Source organism: Sus scrofa, chromosome 2 (assembly GCF_054392235.1).
Source record: "Sus scrofa isolate SSC_HxYL_T2T_F1_AM1 chromosome 2, Sscrofa_HxYL_maternal_Yorkshire_Landrace_v2.0, whole genome shotgun sequence".
Classification (NCBI taxonomy): Eukaryota; Metazoa; Chordata; class Mammalia; order Artiodactyla; family Suidae; genus Sus; species Sus scrofa.
Window position 1 is genome coordinate 37,832,417 of NC_139384.1, and position 18,720 is coordinate 37,851,136.

The following is an 18,720-nucleotide window of genomic DNA, read 5'->3' on the forward strand; positions in this document are numbered from 1 at the left end:
TAAAAGGAATGATTTTTTTAATATAGAGAACCATTCAGACTACCTGAATAAAATTATTCATCTAAGGTGGCTAATGAATTAGGGAACTGGGGAAACTTAACAGTGACTGGGAAAGCATTCTGAGATAGAAGGGCTATTATACACAATTTAGCAAAAGGGATGTTGGACATTGTCAAATGCTTTTTCTACATCTATTGAGATGATCATGTGGTTTTTGATTTTTCTTTTGTTAATGTGGTGTATGACATTGATTAATTTCCATATGTTGAACCATCCTTGTGCACCTGGGATAAATCCCATCTGCTCATGGTGTATGATCTTTTTGATATGTTGTTGGATTTAGCTAAAATTTTGTTGAGAATTTTTGCATCTAAATTCATCAAAGACATTGGTTGATGGTTTTCTTTTTTTGGTGGTATCTTTGTCTGGTTTTGGTATTAGGGTGATGGTGGCATAAAATGTCTTTGGGAGTGTTCCTCCTTCAACCTTTTGAAAAAGTTTAAGGAGGATGGGTATAAATTCTCTTTGTATGTTTGGTAGAATTCACCTGTGAAGCCGTCTGATCTTGGACTTTTGTTTGTAGGGAGTGTTTTATGATGTATTCAATTTCATTTCTAGTGATTGTTCTGTTCAATTGATCTATTTCTTCTTAATTCAGTTTTGGCAGGCTGTAGGTCTCTAGAAAGATGTCCATTTCTTCTAGGTTGTCAAATTTGTTGGCATATAATTGTTAATAGTATTTCTTATGGTTTTTTGTATTTCTATAGTATCTGTTGTGAATTCTCCTTTTTCATTTACGATTTTGTTTATTTGGGTTTTTCTCTCCTCTTCTCGGTGAGTCTAGCTAGAGGTTTGTCTATTTTGTTTATCTTTTCAAGAAACCAGCTCTTGGTTTGATTGATTTTATCTAATGTTTTTGAATCTCTATTTTATTTATTTCCTCTTTGATCTTTATTATTTCCTTCCTTCTGTTGACTTTAGCTTTTGCTTGTTCTTCTTTTTCTAATTCATTTAGGTGGTGGATTAAGTTGTCGATTTGAGATTTTTCTTCTTTTTTGAGGAAGGCCTGTATTGCTCTGAACTTCCCTCTGATCACTGCTTTTGCAGCCTCCCATAGATTTTGAGTGGGTGTATCTTCATTATCATTGGTCTCAAGGTATTTTTTAATTTCCTTCTTGATTTCCTCATTGACCCATTGGTTTTTTAGTAGCATTTTGTTTAGTCTCCATGTAGTCAGTTTTTTTCTCATTTATTTTCCTGTGGTTGATTTCTAGTTTCATGCCATTGTGGTCAGAGAAGATACTTGAAATAATTTCTATATTCTTAAATTTGTTGAGGTTAGCTTTGTGCCCCAATATGTGGTCAATTCTTGAGAATGTTCCATTTGCACTTGAGAAGAATGTACATTCTGAGTTTTTGGATGTAATGTCCTGAAAATGTCGATTAAGTCTAACTTTTCTATTGTTTCCTTTAGAATCTCTGTTGCTTTATTGATTTTCTTTCTGGAGGATCTGTCCATTGATGTGAGTGGGGTGTTAAGCTATGATTGTATTCTCAACAATTTCTCCTTTTATGTCAGTTAATATTTGTTGTAGGTATCTGGGTGCTCCTATATTAGGGGCATGTATATTGACAATTGTAGTATGCTCTTCTTGTATGAATCCTTTAGCCGTTAAATAGTCTCCTTCTTTGTCTTTCTTTATGGTCTTCATTTTAAAGTCTATTTTGTATGATACGAGTATTGCAACTCCTGCTTTCCTGTCTTGTCCATTGGCATGAAATATCTTTTCCCATCCCATCACTGTCAATCTATAAGTGTCCTTTGCCCTAAGGTGAGTCTCTTGAAGGTAGAAGATTGGAGGTTTTTGCTTTTTTACCCAATCTGCTACTCTGTGTCTTTTGATTGGAGCATTCAGTCCTTTAACATTTAAGGCGATTATTGATAGATATGTATTTATTGCCAATTTAAACCTTGTTTTCCAACAACCCAATTGAAAAATGGGCAAAGGACCTGGATAGACATTTCTCCAGGTAAGATATACAAATAGCGAACAAGCACTTGAGACAATGTTCAACATCCCTGATTATTAGAGAAATGGAAATCAAAACTAGCATGAGATACCACTTCACAACAGTCAGAATGGTCATCATTAATAAGTCCACAAATAACAAATGCCAGAGGGGGTGTGGAGAAAAGGGAACCCTCCTGTACTGTTGGTGGGAATGTAAGCTGATACATCCACTATGGAGAACAGTATGGAGATATCTTAGAAAACTATACATAGAACTACCATATGACCTAGCAATCCCACTCTTGAGCATATATCTGGACAAAATTCTCCTTAAAAAAGACACATGCACCTACATGTTCATTGCAGCACTATTCACAATAGCCAAGACATAGAATCAACCCAAATGTCCATTGACAGATGATTGGATTAGGAAGATGTGGTATATACACACAATGGAATACTACTCAGCCATAAAAAAGAGCAAAATAATGCCATTTGCAGCAACATGGATGGAACTACAGACTCTCATCCTGAGTGAAGTAATTCAGAAAGATAAACACAAATACCATATGATATCACTTATATCTGGAATCTAATATATGGCACAAAGGAGCCTTTCTACAGAAAAGAAAATCATAGACTTGGAGAATAGACTTGTGGTTGCCAAGGGGAAAGGGGAGGGAGTGGGAGGGACTGGGAGCTTGGGGTAAATAGGAGCAGATTGTTGCCTTTGGGATGGATGGATTAGCAATGAGATCCTACTGTGTAGCACTGAGAACTCTGTCTAGTCGCTTATGATGGAACACGTAATGTGAGAAAGAAGAATGTATACATGTATGTATAACTGGGTCACCATGCTGTACAGTAGAAAAAAATATGTATATAAATAAATGATTAAAAAATAGCTCCTTTATAAGTATTTATTAAGCAATGCATCCTCTTTGGTAGCACTGATCTATATTGTATGGTTAATTTTTGGTATATTTAGTACACAAATACACAATATCTCTGCTTGCTACTTTGCCATCTTTTTAAGGAGGTCGAAAGTCAACAATCCCTAAACACTGTCCCTCTCTCTCTCTCTCTCTCTCTCTCTCACACACACACACACACACACACACACTCACACTAAAATGTTAAAATCAAGATTAACTTTGACCCTCAGGGTTTTTGTTGCAACACCTGCTCCTATCTCTGATAATATCTTCTGATTAACATTGAGAGAATTGGCCTTGAATCAGTAACATATGTGTAAGGAGACAATTTAGTTTCTAAATTATGCAGAAATAGCTTAGCATAACATCTGGTTAATGTGCTACTAAAAATGAATTTCATTTTAATAGATTAAAGTTATATAATCCTCCTTTGGGAAAAAGTACAGACAAATTGAATTTTTCTCAAATGTAAGAATTACACATAATGCACATTTTTATAAAAGGGGTCATTTTTATTAAAGTAGGGTTTGTATTTATGTGACATTTTTGACAAACAAATATCTAAAATAATAAGTGCTTTCTTATGATATTTTTGTAGTATTTCCTAAGAGAATATATGTTTTTTTTTCTATTGGATTGTTGATTAATTGATTGATTGATGATTGATGTGCATTCTGGGGAAATGGAAGAATCTGCTCCTCTTCTGTTTTCAGTGATGGATTATGGATGACTGCTTTACACACATGTGGTAGCCTATGATTTCTTAAATCAGTCAATCTCATCTTCTCATGAAAGTTCTCAAGTTTTCTGTGGTATTTCCTTTGTAGTTGATTAATTTGATATACTTTATGGGTGACTACTTTGAGACATTGTATACACCTCTTACGCTCCCTTTTTCTTTTGACTCAGTCTATCTATGGATATTATATGACATATGTGGGTGCATTTTTCTCTGGAAAGAATCTGTAGATTTCAAGAGATTCTCAAAAGTATTGAGTATTAGGAGGAAAATGAGTAAGTATAATGTTTTTGGTCAATACTCAGTTTCTCAAAAAGTTATTTCAGTAGTGAAATTTTCTCAAAGTCAGAGCTAAATTGTTACAAGGTCGGTCTAAACCAATCACTGAGTGACTTCAGTGAATTCATCTGTAAAACACTTACTTTGGGTTAGGTTTACTTTTAGTGTCTTTTCTAACTGTGAGAGCCTATGAGTGTTTGGGATCATTTCAAAGTCAGAAATATTTCCAGCTCATGTGTTGAAATAAAATATTTTTGGATTTGAATTTACCTATGCAATGGGCTATTTCAACTTTCTGTAATCATTATTGGTTATTTACTAACAATTAAAATGATGCATATTTAGAGATTGCCCATGGGAATAGTATGGAATTCTATTTATTAGTGAACTTTTGATTAAATGCTCAGTTGACTTTTAGCTATTTTTTGAAGAAATTATTCAGTAGAAAGAGCTGGTAAATGCTATCGCATATAATTACTTCTTTCCAAAATCTATTCTCTCTTCAAATAAGTATGTAAGTGTGTGTGTGTGAGTATATATGCATGCATGTGTACATATGTGTGTATATATATATTTGCATGTGTGTATATACACATATTTATAAATGTATAATTATATATGTGTGTTGTGTGTGTGTGTATATATATATATATAAAATGATGGTCATAAAGTGTGGGATTGATGTTTCATACATCTTAGCCCCCCCAAATTTTTTCCATGTTTTTTCTCATCCAGAAATATAATTTTGAGAACCTGAGGAATTCATTCAGTCTTTCTTTGAGTTATTTAAATATGAAAACATTGTTTCCTATCAAATATTGTTTCCTATGTTTCCTATCAAATCTTATTGATATATTTTCTTTGTGGACTTGGATAATTCAGAGAAGCTGTGGATATGAATCAACAAACATGAATATTGACTCATCATTTGGCATAAAGTACATGGAAGAAAGCTGAAGAAGTAAAACTCTCAGAAGAAAGCCACTTATTTATACTTTTGCATGAAGTAGCTTTTTCAGAACACTTTTATGCTTTTCATTTATTGGGTAACAAGCTTTTAATAAATAAAATGTCTCTTGGGGACTGAAATGTTTGAACTCTGTAAGGCAGGCCTGCAGGCTGAAAACTCTTGGGCAATAAATAAGTCACAATTTCTTCTCCAGGAAAAACATCCTCAGTCTTGCTCACAAAACTTTTTACTTGATAGGATGAGTTCTATCAGTATTATTAAGGATAATCTCCTTTACTTGAAGTCATACTACTGTTTATGTTAACCACATTTGCAAAACATCTTCACAACACATTTGTAAAACATATGCACAACATCAATAACTGAGTACTAAAGCCTAGCCAGTCTAACACAGAAAAAAACACATACTTAGAAAAAAAATCACCTTTGGATTAAGTTTATAGAAGCTTGATAATAAAGGAAAATATAGTATGCCGACAGGGAGAAATAATTTTCAGTTCATATCCATTACTACATTTGCCATTCGGATAAGAAAGTTACTAGAGGTTAAACCACCTTTAAAGTCTAGACATCTGGATTTTGTTGTTGTTGTTATTTTATGTCTCAGGAGTCATATTAGGGCATTGCAACAACACTTTTTTGCCCTTGTCTATATAGTCATTTATCGTTCTAACGAGAACCTTGATCCTTCACCACAGATTCGGAAATTATAAGATTCAGAAAATGTCTGATGGTGTTATTCATGATGAATGTCATTTATAAAACAGAACAAGTGAGTATTGACATCACAAACTTTCTGCACACTCTGTGTTCAGAATAAACTTCGGTAAGAGAGGCTTTTTTCCATCTACCATGGAAGGTAATATTTCCTGTGTTATATCAGGAAAATGATCTGAAAGTCAGAAGTAGACCAACTGTTGACTCAATCATTAGTGTGGTGCCAAACTTAATTATTTATCAACTTAATTAATTATCAAATGATCTGAAAGTCAGAAGTAGACCAACTGTTGACTCAATCATTAGTGCGATGGTCTATTTTACAGCTTCGTAGTAGCAAAGGTTAATATAAACATTTTTGTTTAATGAAACACTGTGATGGTTAATTTTATGTGTCAACTTGGGTAAGCCACAGTACCCAGATATTTGCTTAAATGTTATTCTGGAGGTTTCTGTTATGGAACACTGTATCTTCATAGTTTAAAAGGGGATAAGTGTCCCCAATATATTTGTGAAATAAACAGAGTTTGTCATTACGATATTGACATCTAACTTATACTCCTCTAGCTTGTAAAACTACCATCCCAGGGGTTCAATTTCCTTGTGAGCGCTGCAGTTTTAGAATTATAATATTTATGGTAATTCATTTTTAAACTTTTTTTCCTCTTCAGCTTTTTTTGATGGAGGTTTTTACAAGGGGTGAGAAATCAATGAATTGTTACAGGCTTGACTTGTTTACTTTGGCATAGTATTTGACCCATCTTTGAGAATCTCCTCTTTATAAAAATGTTCTTTAAGAACCCTGGGAAAAACTTTATCCTTCATTTATTTATTATGCCCATATGAATGTTTTCTTGCTATCTTCTACATCTCTTGTGGCTCTACCTCTTCTCTATAAATAAAAACAAGAAGTCCTCAATGACTTTGGTTTTGGATATACCTATAATTTCTTAAATCATTTTTCACCTGTTTTCTCTTGACCAGATACCAATTCATTTTAATGCCTGAAAGATGTTCCAATTTTGTGGACTTCTTAAAACTCAAATTTACCTATCTAAATAGATCCATGAAATAGCATAGAGTCCAGAGATGTACTCATACATTCTTTATTCAGTTGAGTTTTTTTTAATAGAGCAAATAAAATATACATGAAGAACAAATGCATCAATAAATTGTGCTGGAATAATTGGATAACATATGAAAAAACATGAGCCATAGTCCATACCCTGCATTATATATAAAAATTTACACAAAATGGATCATTTACTTTAAATAGTAAACCTACAACTGTAGTAGGTTTGGTTTACTTTAAATAGTAAACCTACAACTGTAGTAGGTTTGGTTTACTTTAAATAGTAAACCTACAGCTGTAGTACTTCTGGAAGAGATTATAGCAGGAAAACTTTTTGACCTTATGGTTTTTTTTTTTTTTAAAAGATTACTTAAATATGAACACCAGAAGCACAATACAAAATAACACATTCATAGGTTATAGTTAATCAAAATTAATTTATTCAAAAGGGACTAATAAAAGAACAAAATGGTAAGCCAAAGGAGAAAACCAATGCAAAGTATATATCTGATAAACGGCTTGTGTCCAGTATATTGCATTTTCAGACCAACCAAGTTACATTTGGAATATGTCAAGATCATAACCACATTGACTTTTTTTAATGTGCCTTGCCCCCATGCTATAGCCATTTATAATGAAGCCACTTTAGCCTTCTTTTGTTGATTGTGCCAAGCCCTTTCACATCTCAGTACCTCTGCACAGCCATACTTCTTGTACATAAAAGACTCTACAATTAGGAATATTTAATGTGTAATCACTCATTCTTCAGATTTTAGCAGTAATTCCTTTTTCTCAAAGATACTCATTTCTCATCACCCCAATACAATTTTGGCATATAGTTCAGTTTCTTTTATTATGTTTTTTTCCCAAGTATGTTAACTAGATGTATCATTATAATATATAATATAGCAAATTATACAGTTCACAATTTCTATGGTTAACAGTACTGATGCTTGTTTATGCTTGAGTCCTGGTTTGCCCCATTGGGAGAGTTATTATACATTTAGTTTTAGGAAAGATTCAAAGGAATGGGCCAGACTGACCTAGGTTATGATTGTTTAACACATGTTACAGAAGCATGTTAATATTTTATGCATTCTCGATGTTCTTCTGGCACATACAACTGTATTTTAGTCATCCTAAAAACAGTTTACACTTGTCTCTCCACCTGTGTTATTGCTTATCCCCCATCTTTCTCACTAGATAATATGTTTCATCACAATAAAAACTGTTTGATAACCATTTAAACTATAACAGCTTGAGTGACTAATGAATAAACAAATGATGCTGTTGCTGGTACTTAATACTCTGCTACATTCTTTATTAAGAAAAAAAGGTTCTGTGTTCTCTTCCAAAGCATCTGGTATTATGATTTTCGAGTTTGTGTTTTAAGAGCTTTAGTCTTTATGTGTAGGGACACACTGCCTAGCTGAGTACGTGGGAGAGCTTGAATGTACTCCTTAAAAAAAACTAGAAAATGTTCCTCCTGGAGTCAGTCATTATGGTTCATCATGAAATTGACAGAAAATGGCTACACTTCTTTGTACCAGGTACAGGGATGATGGCTCATTAAAGTTATGAACAACCATACTGAGAAGCTAGGGATAAAATAGATAAAAATTTTATAGCTGTCAGAATTACTAAGTCAGTGATGAATATTTCCAATGGGTACTTTTATCTAGTGGAATAAGATTGAATGTGATGGTCCTCTCTACTTAAGAAAATCTTTCTGCCATTTGAAGGCTGAATGGAGACAGTTTTTGAGTGTGTCACTGATAAAGTATACAAATGCACCAGACATTTGTCCCCCAAATTCTGATAAAATATTTGCTTTAACCAAAAAATTATCTCAAAGTCAGTGAACAATTAAATCACCACATATTAGGTTTTCAAATTCTCCATTATTCTAAAAGTATTGTTATGTGAGTTCATTTTCAATAACTTTAGGGATTTTAATATGTTCTTCTGCTGTGTTTCTCAACGTGAATTATTTATTTTCCATTGAATTTATAAATAGCGCCAATATACACAGGTTCTTGCAATCAAAATGCATTGCAAAAATTCTATAAATTACCTGGAGTCTCAGAAATTGGGGTACCTGGCAGAGAAAGGTCAGAGAACTTGTGAACCTATGCTAGTATTTGATGTCTTACATAATGAAATATGTCTTTTGAACTAAGTTTTTTTGTTTGTTTGTTTTGGCTTTTTTGGCTTTTTTAGGGCTACACTTGTGGCATGTGGAGGTTCCCAGACTAGGGGTCTAATCAGAGCTACAGCTGCCAGCCTACGCCAGAGTCACAGCAACGCCAGATCCGACCGCGTCTGCGACCTACATCACAGCTCACACAACGCCAGATCCCCAACCCACTGAGAGAGGCCAGGGATCAAACCCGCCACCTCATGGTTTCTAGTCGGATTTGTTTCTGCCGCGCCACAATGGGAACTCCCTTGAACTAAGTATGTTTTTTAAGAAACACATGTACAGTGCTTACTATATACAGCATATTTCAAGCAATTTAAAATATTGTTACCTTTAAAATAGCATTAAATGCAAGTATTCCAATTTTTTCTTTCTGCATGAGGATCCTGGAGAGTAAGGAAGCAAAATAGCAAATGAGTTATTAAACACAGGTGTTAATGACTCCAAAGTCCATCCTCATTTCCCTTTTCTTGTTCATGACCTTGAGTTTTTGGCTGTTACCTTCTCAAGGAGGCCTACTCTGCCTTCCTTGTTTAATACTACAATCTGACCTTCCTTTTGTCTCCTTTCCAAACTTTCTAACTACACTTCTTCTAATCTATTTTTGTAAAAAAAATTACATTCCCCTTTCTAATATACTATATTAATACATTTTTTGAGATTTTACCTATTTGATTACTAATCATTGCCTATCTACACCCACTTGAATATAAGCTATGTCAAAGATGTCTCTTTCATTGACATCTGGAGCAGTGCCTAGAACATGAAAGGACCTCTATAAATATTTAATTGAATGAATATATGATTGTCACACTATAGCATGCCAAGATAATTGTAAGTTTTTAACATATTGCATTAAAATTATTATCAAAACATGTGGTACTGAGTTCATGCTCAATAAACAGTGTGATAATAATGAAAATTAATACTACTATTAAAATACAGAAATTCATTTTTTGGTAATTTGACCACCACCAATTTTTTTGAAATCTAGTTATCTTGTTTCCCAAAACTCTCCTCATCTCTTGGAGTCACTTTTTAATTGCAGAACAGATAACTTCCAAAATACATTTTTTTTTCTTTTTTACTCTCTTTTTACTATACTGCAAGAATGTTGGTATCTATATGTATGTTTTGCTTGAGTTTTCATATATAACCAGCTTAAACACTGAAATTAAGATAAGTTTCATGGAATCAATGGCAATAAAGAATTATGTATTGAGGATTTCCCACTGTGGTGCAGTAGGATCAGTAGTGTCTCTGGAGTGCTGGGACACAGGTTTGATTCCTAGCCCAGCACAGCGGATTAAGGATCTGGCAGCTGTGGTGTTGCTTGAATCTGATCCCTGGCTCAGGAACTCCATATGCTACAGGGCAACCAAAAATGAAAAAAAGAAAAAAAGAAGAAGAAGAAGAAGAAAAATGTATTCAGATGATGATTCATGCCCATGCAACCAAATCTGAATTTCTTTAGTGTGTAACTTGGGAGGAAGGAGGTATGAAAAAAAGAAAGAAAAAAGAAGAAGAAGAAGAAGAAAAATTTATTAAGATGTTGATTCATGCCCATACAACCAAATCGGAATTTCTTTAGTGTGTAACTTGGGAGGAAGGACTTCTGAATCTTGATGTACATACTTTAAAAGACATTAATTAAAATAAATATTCTAATAAATAGGGTGAGATACTTATTTAATATATCATACTTCCTGGCACAAGGAAATACCAAAATAATGAAATTATGCTATTATTCTAGAAATAGATTTCCAAGAGTATAGGGGCCTGAATTCTGTTTATGGCTGTTGCCAAGCATATAGGCAAGAAAATGATATTAGTTTTTGGTATTTTTATCAACCCCCCACTTATAAAATGGGAATGACAATGGCATTCTATGCATTTGATGGGTAATGCTGATATTTGAGAATCAAGTCAGATTCTGTTAAGTATAACACACTTGATAAACATAAAATATTTTACCAATATAAAGACTTTTTGGATTAAGCAAATAGTTAAAAGCATGTGAGAAAGTGAATGGACCCTAATTATGATATGATCATGCAGTAGAACACTACTCAGTCATTATACCAACAACCTACTGAAACAAAAAAAAAATGGATAGATAACAGAAATATTGTGCAAGATGAAACAAGTTAAAACCAAAAGAATGTGTACTGAATGAATGATGAATGAATGATGAATACTGTAGAACAGGCAAAACTAACTTGTGGGGATGGAATCACAGAAAAGTCTCTGGGGTTTTGGAAATGTTTTATAAATGCTCATTCTAGTATTTACATGGATTTAGACATTTGTCCAATATCATAAAGCTGTTCTCTTAAAATCCATACATTTTTATCTGTAAGTCATACTTCAACAAAGTTGTTTCTTCAAAAATGTAGTTCCTGTGTGCCTTGGCAGGTTAAGGGTCAGGCATTGTCACTGAAGTGGCTTGGGCTGCTGCTTGTGGCTCAGGTTGTTGCTGTGGCTCAGGCTGTATACCTGGCCCTGGAACTTCTGCATGCCACAGGTGCACCTGCAAAGAACCAAAACCAAAACAAAACAAAAATAAAATATATAAATAATTAATAAAAACAATTAGAAAAATGAATAAAAATTAAATTAGAAATAAAACCTGAGATACAGTAGAACAACAGGTTTACAATCACTTGATTAGTTTACTTTTTAAATGCTTCTTAATGAACTTAATAGTAAATATCTTTGCATTATAGCATCTGAACATAATGTTTCTCTGTATTTGGACAAATCCTTTCAGCTGAATAGCCCATGGATGTGTTTCTGCAGGTAAAACTTAAACCACATATAATTCATAGTTGTCTCTGGTTTATCCCATTCTCTGCCAAGCCTGATCACAACTAGTGTGTTCCTATAGGACTAAAAGCTGACACACAATGAGTGTTGTTTTGCCTTTGGAATAATCTTCTTGAGTTCATGCCTGTGATTTTGGCTTCAGTAAAAATTATTCTTCATACTTATAAGCCTGTGTCCTGCCTTGTTGCCTCCCCATAGACTTCTGACAAGACTGCTTGGTTTCCACTGGCCTGCTTCATCTGTCACTGGTCTTTTCTTATAGTTAGAGAGGTTACATTTTTGAAACTAGAGCTGTAAAATTGGGTCAAAATGTTTACCAGTCTTATAGCTGCTCACATCAATTTTATCTACTGCAGTCCCCATAGCATTTCGCTTGTTCCTGGGTCATGATCTGGAATGCACACCAAAAAATTAATGAACAAACTTCTTCAAACTGAAATTGTTTTACTGAACATGACAAAATTCAATTTTTGTTTTGTTTTGTTTAATCTGGGCAGGTTAGTAGATTAGAACATGGCAAGGAAATCCTAGAAAGTTTACTGTTCCTCTTCCTTTAATCATCCTTTATTCATGTATTCATTCATTCATTCCTTCACTAGTTTTTTTCATGCGTCAACCCAACTACTTGCCAATTCATTGAACAATCCTTCCTGTTCCACTCATTACACACCTGCAATGTGTTATCTACAGATCATGCATATCATGCAGATCATCAATCAAGGCATATCAATGCATTTACTAATCCATCTATCATCCATCCGCTATGCATTTATGTATCCATCTACCCAGTCACCAGACATTATTAAAACTAATTGTAAGTTAAACATTAAGCTCTATTAGATATTTACGGGATAAGAAAAAATTTCGTTAAGTTCATCTCAGACAAGAGTGGAGATGGAGCTTAATTTCCTTTAGTTAATAAATTTTTTAAAGTTGCAAATGGCTTGCAAATAATTTTTTGATGTTCCTCTCTTCATTGCTATGTAAATCATGAATTTTCAGAGCAACGTAGCTACACAGAAAAAAATAATTAAATGTGTAATTTGAGGAAAATGTGTAGATACTCAGGCTCCAACTCAACCCTTCTGTGCAGAATGTCCAACAGTTTAGCATGAGTATCAAATATTTTGATATCTCTACAAGGATTCTGGCACATAGCCCAGCACTGGGAACCACAGGCTTCAGAGGAATCAGGCAATGTAATTTTCATTCAATATTGTGTTTTCATGGCATGCCTCAAGAGAACACAGATACATATTTTTTAACCAGACTTATCATACTGTATACATCTCACATTGCATTGTGCAAAGATAGGCAATGAACCATTGTAAACTAACATATACAAAGTGTGTGTAATTATAGTTGTTAAAAATACCACTTATGTTAATGAAAGGAGAAACAGTATGTTTTATAACAAATTTACGTTTATTAAGAAAAAGAAAAAGATGTGTTTTCTTTATACTTCATTCTCCTTACAGTTGCAGAAGAAACTCTTTCATTTTCCAGAAGGAAATAATACTTAAGATATATTTCTGAATTCTCTCTTAACTCCTTCTCACTAAGGGAGGAGGGGATTTGTGTGAATGATGGGCTGCACGTTTAAAATCCATTGATCCATTTTTCTCCATGCAGCAAAGTTAAAGTCATTTGCTTGGTGACTTCTTTTTATTCCTCATTTTGGAACCCCCCCCCCCCGTGTAATAAACATTCTTCCCTTCCTAATATCTGCATGATAGATAGAGCTGACTTATAGCCTAAAGACTGCATTCCAGAAGCATCTCTGGACCCATCTCTCTGTCACACTTTCAGGATTTTATGAAAACTAGTCTCTAATTTGCATTATAGCTAGTCTGGAACCTGTCTTGCAAACCCATTTCTTATATTCAAAAATAGATTCAGGATGCAAAGATAAGAAATGGAGAAATGCACATAAAAGACTTTTAGGGACTAATATGTACTATAAAATCTGGAAAGATAAGTAAGAGGAAGGTTTTTGGAAAACTTTATATACCTATAAGGAGACTGAACTTAATCCTATAAGGTTTGGAGAGATAAGAGGGATTCGAAAGAGAAGGACATAAGCACATTTGCATTTTGGACAGACAGCTATTCATGTTGCAGCATAGGAGACAAGATGGAGAAGACTGAGGCAGTGGACCCATGTGGTAGTCTCCTACAATGATTTGGAAGGAGTGATAAAAGAACAGTGGAGGTATAAATGTAGGAGAATATTTAGAATGAAATATTTCTTTGAACTTTGTATCATCATAAATAAATGTGAGGTTATTATTGAAATATCTCTTACATCTCCTGCTTCTGAATTCCAGACTTAGGTAAGATCATCTGTTTCATTGGTTTTGATTTTCTTATTATCAAAACAGCAGGGAGGAAAATGGGGAAGGGATGCATTTTGACACCTGAATATGTTGCTTAATCTCTAAAATTGGCAAAGAGGGATATGCTTCTCACCAGTAGCGTCTGGCAGCTCATTTGGAAATATGTTTCTAGGTTGTAAAAGACTTAGGATTTCATTGCAGAGATTTCAAGGGAATGACTCTACTGTTGCTACTTTCAACATCTTTTCCCTTAAATCAGAACTTTGCATGGATGCAGGCTATGGACACATAACTTTCATTTAAGGTGGTTCATCCATGTTAAATTTAAGTTAAACTTCAAAAGCTATGATTGCTAATGAGTAAAATGCAAGGTTTTCAGCCTGGCATACGTGTTCCCCACTATCTTTCAGTTCCTGTTAGGTCACCACTGGTATCTTTTTCTATTTGTTATACCCAAACTCTCCACATTCTCTCATATCTCTGTGCATTGGTTTATGCCACTGTCTCTTCCCCAGTCCCCTCTCCACAGTTCTGTACTTGGCAGACTCCTTCTCTTTCTAAATGTACGTCAAATATTAATTTCTCTTATGAATATTTCTTATACATCCCAACCAGTTAGCCTCCTCACAGTATCCTCATAAGCTGTGAAGTTTTCCAACTCTGAACTTATTCTGTTCACTTTGAAAATCTTACAAATTTTAATACATACATGGTCAGCAAATCAGCATATCAAGTTTGCTTAAGTTAGACTCAAAAACAGATTATTATAGCAAAAACACTTTATGTATACAAAGGAGGTTGGAGCACTTCCATCTTTTGTCCCTGAAAAAATATATTGTTGAGTACTTGATAAGAAAAATGTAATCTTTCAGATCTCTTTTTCTAGATAGCAATTGACAACTATTAAGTTAATGGACTGCATTTAGTTCTTGTTCTCAATATCAGTTTATTTAACAAAGACACTTCTGTAAAATCTTTATTTGGAAAAATTATTCTAGTGATAATATCATTTCAAAAAAGCTATAACTGCTTTTTGATAGCCTGCTACATACTAGAGAACATGAGCTGAATCTCCTCTTGAATTGACTTTAGGAGCTTTTGCTTCTATAACATTTAAGTTAAACAAATATTTTAACCTAGGTGAAATGAATGAATTGCTCATTATTGACCTACAAGGACAGCTATGTTTCTACAGGGAAAAATTAGCCTTAAGTATAGTTTGGCATAACACAAAGACTGAACAGTGCAAGGTTCTGAGTTAAGTTGCAACATATTTCTTAAAAGACAAAAAAAAAATAATAGTTTTAAATTCTGATAAAGTTGTCTGAAAATTTATTGAGAAATACAACATTTTGTAATGTAAATAACAGACCATTGGTAATGGAGAAAAAAATTTGAATTTCAAATTTTTTATAAGATTTTTAGTTTTTTACATTATACTTGACTTAGAGTGTTCTGTCAATTTCTACTATACAGCAAAGTGACCCCATCATATATTTTTTTTCTTTTTCTCACATTATCTTCCATCACATTTCATCACAAGTGTCAGGAAATAGATCCTTGTGCTACATATACAGCAGAATCACATTGTTTATCTATTCCAAATGCAATAATTTGCATTTACTATCCCCAAACACCCGGTCCATCCCACTCTGCCCCCTCCCGCTTGGCACCCATAAGTTTGTTCTCCAAGTCCATGAGTTTCTTTTCCATGGAAACTTTCATTGTGTCATATATTAGATTCCAGATATGTGCTATCAAAAGGTATTTGTCTTTCTCTTTCTGACTTACTTCACTTAATATGGGAGTCTCCATTTCCACCCATGTTGCTGCAAATGGCATTATTTTGTTCTTCTTTAAGGCTGAGTAGTATTGCATTGTTTACATGTACCACATCTTATTAATCCTCATCTGTCGATGGGCATTTAGGTTGTTTCCATGTCTTGGTGATTGTGAATAGGGCTACAATGAACTGAGGGGTGACATTCCCACCAGCAGTGTAGGAATGTTCCCTTTTCTCCATACCCTCTCCAGCATTTGCTATTTGTGAACAATGGCCATTCTGACTGGCATGAGGTGGTATCTCATACTAGATTTTATTTTCATTTCTCTAGTAATCAGTGATGTTGAACATTTTTATGGCTTGTTGGCCATCTGTATATCTTCTCTGGAGAAATGTCTGTTCAATTCTTTTGCCCATTTTTCATTTGGGTTGTTAAGTTTTTTTTACTGTTGAGTAGTATAAGTTGTTTGCATAGTTTAGGGATTAAGGCCTTGTCAATTGCATCATCATATGAAACTATTTTCTCCCATTACATAGGTTCTCTCTCTCTCTCTCTCTGTTTTTTTTGTTTGTTTGTTTGTTTTTGTTTTTTTTAGGATTTCCTTTGCTGTGCGAAAGTTTGTCAGTGTGATTAGGTCCCATTGGTTTACTTTGCCTTTATTTCTGTTGCCTTGGGAGACAGACCTGAGAAACATTTGTAAGGTTGATGTCAGAGAATGTTTTGCCTCTGTTCTCTTCTAGGAGTTTGATGTTGTCTTGTCTTGTCTTGTGTTTAAGTCTTTAAGCCATTTTCAAAGGGTATTCTAGTTTCATTGATTTACAAGTGGCTGTCCAGTTGTCCTAGCAATACTTGCCAAAAAGACTGTCTTTTTCACATTTTATATTTTTGCCTCCTTTGTCAAAGATTAATTGACTGTAGGTGTCTACATTTATTTCTGCATTCTCTATTCTGTTCCATTGGTCTGAATGTCTGTTTTGGTACCAGGACCACACTGTCTTGATTACTGTGGCTTTGTAATATTGCCAAAGTATGGGACAGTTATGCCTCCTGCTTGGTTTTTGTTCCTCAGGATTGCTTCAGCAATTCTGGGTCTTTTCTGGTTCCGTATAAATTTTTGGATTGTTTGTTCTAATTCTGTGAAAAATGTCATGGGTAATTTGATAGGGATTGCATTGAATCTGTAGATTGCTTTGGGTAGGATGGCCATTTTTACAATAGTAATTCTTCCAACCCAGTAGCATGGAATATCTTTCCATTTATTTGAATCCTCTTTAATTTCCTTGATTAATGTTTTATAGTTCTCAGCATATAAGTCCTTCACCTCCTCGGTCAGGTATATTCCCAGGTATTTAATTTTCTAGGGTGTGATTTTAAAAGGTATTGTATTTTTATATTCATTTTCTAATATTTCATTATTATTTTACAGAAATGTAACCAATTTCTGAAAGTTAATCTTGTATCCTGCTAATTTGCTGAATTTGTTGATCAATTTGTTATCAGTGGGGTCCTTAGGGTTTTCTGTATATCGATAGTATCATGTCATCTGCATAGAGTGACAGTATTACCTTTTCTCTTCCAATTTGGATGCCTTTTATTTCTTGTGTTTGTCTCATTGCTATGGCTAGGACTTCTAATACTATGTTGAATAAAAGTGGTGAGAGTGGGCATCATTGACTTGTTTCAGATTTTACTGGGAAGGCTTTCAGCTTTTTCCCATTTGGTTTTGTCATAAACGGCTTTGATTTTGTTAAGGTATGTTCCCTCTACACCCCCATTTGTAAGAGTTTTTATCATGAATGAATGTTGGACTTTGTCAAATGCTTTTTCCTCATCTATTGTGATGATCGTGTGTGTGTGTGTGTGTGTGTGTGTGTGTGTTTTACTTTTGTTAATGTAGTGTATGCTGTTGATTGATTTGCTTATGTTGAACTATTCTTGTAAATCTTGGATGAATCCCACTAGGTTATGGTATAGGATTTTTTTTATTTGTTGTTGGGTTCAGTTGGCTAAAATTTTGTTCAGAATTTTTGTGTCTATATTCATCAACGATTTTGACCTCTAATTTTCTTTGTCTGGTTTTGTTATTGGGCTGATGGTGGCTTCATAGAATATCTTTGGGAATGTTACTTCTTCTTCAACATTTTTGAAAATTTTAACAAGGATGGGTGTTAAGTTCTTATTTGTATGTTTGGTAGAATTCTCTTGTGAAGCCTTTCAGTGCTGTACTTTTGTTTGTAAGGAATGTTTTTATTACACATTCGATTTCATTTCTGGTGATCGGACTGTTTAGTTGATCTATTTCTTCTTAATTCAGTTTTGGCAAGGCTGTATGTCTCTAGAAAGTTGTCCATTTCTCCTAGGTTGTCAAATTTATTGGCATATAATTGTTCATAGTATTTTCTCTTTTTTTTGGTATTTCTGCAAAATCTCTTGAGAGTTTTCCTTTTTCATTTCTTATTTTGTTTTGTTAGAGTCTAGCCAGAGTTTTGTCAATTTTGTTTACCCTTTCAAAGAACCAAATCTTGGTTTTATTTTTTTCTATTGTTTTTGAATCTATATTTTATAGATATCCTCTCTGATCCTTATGATTTCCTTCCTTCTGCTGACTTTTAGTTTTGTTTATTCTTCTTTGTCTAATACTTTTGGGTGGTACTTTAAGTTGTTTGTTTAATATTTTTCTTCTTTTCTGAGGAAGGTCTGTATAGCTATGAACTTCCCTTCTAGCACTTCTTTTGTGGCATCCCAAAGATTTTGAGTGGTTGTGTTTTCGTTATCATTTGTCTCAAGGAATTTTTTAATTTCCTTTTTGATTTCCTCATTGACCCACTGGTTTTTTAGTAGCATGTTGAT

General features: G+C 33.9%; 1 long non-coding RNA gene across 2 annotated transcripts in view; it reads left to right on the forward strand.

Annotated features, from left to right (window-relative positions):
- LOC102166247 (uncharacterized) overlaps nucleotides 1-18,720 on the forward strand; it is a 463,609-nt gene that overhangs the window by 396,443 nt on the left and 48,446 nt on the right. Inside the window, exon 4 of one of the 2 annotated variants that reach the window (XR_014837151.1) lies at nucleotides 4,848-8,023. The exons of the other annotated variant lie outside the window; for it this stretch is intronic. This is a non-coding gene — a long non-coding RNA (uncharacterized LOC102166247). Of the gene's footprint in view, nucleotides 1-4,847; nucleotides 8,024-18,720 lie in introns of those variants that run through there. 2 annotated transcript variants of the gene reach the window in all.